We start from the raw sequence: 3545 nt of genomic DNA on the forward strand, positions 1-3545 counted from the left end.
GTTGGAGTTGCATTAGCTATAGCCCCATTGCAAGGTGTCCAAATGAGGAAATATGGATAGTAATATAGGTGTTGCATATTTATAAGATGGTGTTGCAATATATATATGGAGGCATTGCAATAGATCTGTTAAAAGGGGATCTAAAATTAGTGAGAAGGGTGTTGCAATAGACACCGGATGGCATTGCAATAGGGCCTATAGCTGAAGCAACATTTATTTACACCTATTGCAACGGCTTTGTGATAGCCGTTGCAATAAGCCAAAAAACCGTTGCAATAGGTCTAATGCAACGGCAGCAACAGCAACGGTTGTTGGACCGTTGCAACAAGAATGTCACTCTTTTTCGTCCGCAAATTCGGACGCTAAAAACACAGATCGGACGCTAAAGATATTAGCGTCCGTCCACGGACGCTAAACGGCCGATGCAAAACCCCTAGTCGCTAATTCACCGATTAGCGTCCGCTAAACGGACGCTAAAAATTTAGCGTCTGAAATTTCAAATTTAGCATCGGACTTTAGAGTCGGACACTAATTAGCGTCCGAAATTAAAGTCGGACGCTAATTAGCGTCCGAAATTAAAGTCGGACGCTAATTAGCGTCCGAAAATAAAGTCGGATGCTAATTAGCGTCCGGCTCTAAAGTCGGATGCTAGATAGCGTCCGATTAAAGTCATACCCCAGACCATCTTTTTGTAGGCTTGTATTTGTATGGTGCAATGTTGAGACTTGTCAGTGACCACTTTTTCTTGGTTATTGTGTTGGATCAGACTTGTCATTATAAAATATAACAATGCAAATTTAGAGGAAAAATTATAATTATTATTATATGTAATAAAAGTAATTACAATATAAATAGAAATGATAAATCAAAATTTGTGAATAATTTACAACCTTACTTAAATAAATAATAACAAAAAATCTATCTGATACATTAGAAAGAAATCATTTCTTCTTCAATACACAAATCTTCAATCTTCAACCTTTCCAAAGTCATCCTATCAAACTCAAACAAACCTGCAAAAGTAAAAAAAAAAAAAAAAAAAAATCACAATTAGAAACAGAAAAAAAAATTGACGATTACCATGTTTTCTTAACGTAAATAAGAACAACCGCAAATTAGTCTTATTTTAATCCGATAACAGAAAATTTAAGCTTATTCATCTGGATTAATTGGGATAGTGTATCACTGGAGTACTCCTTTAAGCAACACTCACAACAGCCTAATAACAAGAAGAAAAACTTATGTGTAGAGTGTATATTATGAGAAATCTTGAGGCATGAGTCCATTACAAGGAAAGCTCAATGTGTACTATGACCCAGAAAGCTGACATTAAATCAAGATTGTATGAATATGTTCCCTCAAAAAAGATTGTATGAATATGATAGAGCGCTTGTGCTTCATGAATTAAGATCATACTACTCGATTGAAAAAGCTAACTATTTCAAGTTGTTTAGGGAGTTTTTAGAATAAAGCAATACAAAACTAACTGTGTTGCCTAATTGAGCATCAAAACTATAAACAAGACCATCTTTTTCATCCAAATCCCAGCCTTCCTTGATCATGCTAGCTAATCTACTCGGTAAGACCAAAATCTGATGCGAAATTTACCTATATTAATATAGCACATTAGAATAATAATTGCGGGAAGTTTATTGTTGTTGTTGATAATCTTCTACCAATAACAACTGACATGACCTACTTAATATAAATGCAACCACTTATAATTTGTTCATAAGTTGTTATAAAGCTCCAAAGAAAAAGAAGAAAAAAATCTGGTTTTCTGGTATTTGCCTGTAATTGCTAGACTCCTGGTGTACTACAACAAACATAATGTTTAGTGATCATATCATCATCCTCAATGCATCTAACTGATCATATCATCATCACAACTCCAAACTTTCACATGTCATTCAATGTGAACACTCCCACCAGGCCACTTCTTTCATGCCAAGTTATGTCTCTGGACTTCACTATAAAGATATTCATCACATTATTAACAACTACATTACTTGTTAATAGTCAGTTAAACAAAATCATTTCCAAGCTTCGAGTACTTGTTTATGTAAACTTTGTTCCTAAACTCCCAATCTTTCACCACTAGAAAGCGTTTCGTTTTGGTATTTGACTATCAAGTTATTTGAACTTTGAAAGCAGAAAAGGAATTAAACAGAATAGAAGGACAGAGGACTTGGAAAATATACCAAAAGAATGATAAAATAGACCAGGTCTTTCCGCATAGTCTCGTCTCACCCGTGCAGTAATAACTGCTCCCTTTTCTGCTCAGCCTCCTATATTAATATCTGCACCTTGTTTTCACACCACCAAATTAAAATCAATAATTAGATCATTTGTGCCATAATATATTATGGTACTAATTACTAATTAATAATGAAGTGAAGCAAACACATCACTCTGAGCTGCAAGCGTTTGACAAGGTAGCAACAATTAAAGGATTTGGCAAAGGTCTAGTTGCTGAAAAGTAACTAGTAGATTCTCTTTCAAAAGATAAAAATTTAAATTGACTAGTAGATTCAAATATTCAATGAAATATACGAACATCAACACAAGATAACTGAGAATTAAGTGACTGACCCAAACGAACTGCCCACCACCACCCTTCGAAATACACCCAGCCCCACACTAAAACCACCCTACCCACCACCACAACTTCTTGGTGATGAAGCATTCACCCCAACCCACCCAAAAACCAATCTGAAACCCTAACCCAAGACCCCCAACCCACCAATATGAAAGCAGAAAAGGAAGCATTCACCCCAACCCACCCAAAAACCAAATTGAGAATTCAAAAACTGAAAATCCAAAAATGAAAATTCAAACGACAATTAAAAAAAAAAAAAAAAACCTGATAAAGAAGCGGTGGTGATGCTTGAAGACGACGTTGATGATTAGAGACAGAAGCAGCGATGATGCAACCAACTGAACAAAACCCTAACCACAACCAACTGAACAAAAATACCAGATCTAAACGAGAGAAATAACGAAAACCAGAATTTTTCTGAGGAAAATGAATAGTTTGAGGGAGATGAAGAGTTAGACAGAGAAAAAGAGTTGAGGTGAGAGAGAATTGAGTGAGAAAGAGTTGAGTGAGAGAAAGCGGTAAGGGCTGATTTTATTTCCTATTTAGGGGTATGAGTTTACAGTTTGGTCGATTGATTTTGGTAACACCGATAAATTAGCGTCTGCTCAACGGACGCTCATTTACTTAACGGACGCTAATTAGCGTCCGTTTTTGTAAACGGACGCTAATTAGCATCTGTTTACAATAACGGACGCTAAAAAACAAGAAAGCGGACGCTAATTTGCGTCTGTCATATATTAGACGCTAATAAGCAATTTACCGTCCACTCATACTGTCGGACGCTAAATTCAGACGCTAAAAAGGCGGATTCTTGTTGTTAATGGTTTTTGGCTTTATTGCAACGGTTTTCAAGGGTTGCAATAGCTCATTTATGTAGTAGTGAAAGAAGTTTCTATAAGTTGATACTGGAGCAAGCGTTGGATCAAGAAGAATAAAAGCTAGGCGT

The 3545-nt window shown here is 36.0% G+C and overlaps 1 long non-coding RNA gene across 2 annotated transcripts; it reads right to left on the reverse strand.

The window, feature by feature from the left end:
* Positions 1-796: 796 nt before the first annotated feature.
* On the reverse strand, positions 797-3154 carry LOC125496078 (uncharacterized). 2 transcript variants are annotated; one of them, XR_007272758.2, is made up of 3 exons: positions 2864-3154; positions 2202-2306; positions 797-1013 (listed from the first exon to the last, which is right to left on the reverse strand). It is a non-coding gene; the product is annotated as an uncharacterized LOC125496078 (long non-coding RNA). The 2 variants fall into 2 exon arrangements; XR_007272759.2 differs by having other exon boundaries at positions 2202-2300; positions 2864-3153.
* Between the last annotated feature and the right edge of the window lie 391 nt (positions 3155-3545).

This window comes from Beta vulgaris, chromosome 3 (genome assembly GCF_026745355.1).
Source record: "Beta vulgaris subsp. vulgaris cultivar EL10 chromosome 3, EL10.2, whole genome shotgun sequence".
Classification (NCBI taxonomy): domain Eukaryota; kingdom Viridiplantae; phylum Streptophyta; class Magnoliopsida; order Caryophyllales; family Amaranthaceae; genus Beta; species Beta vulgaris.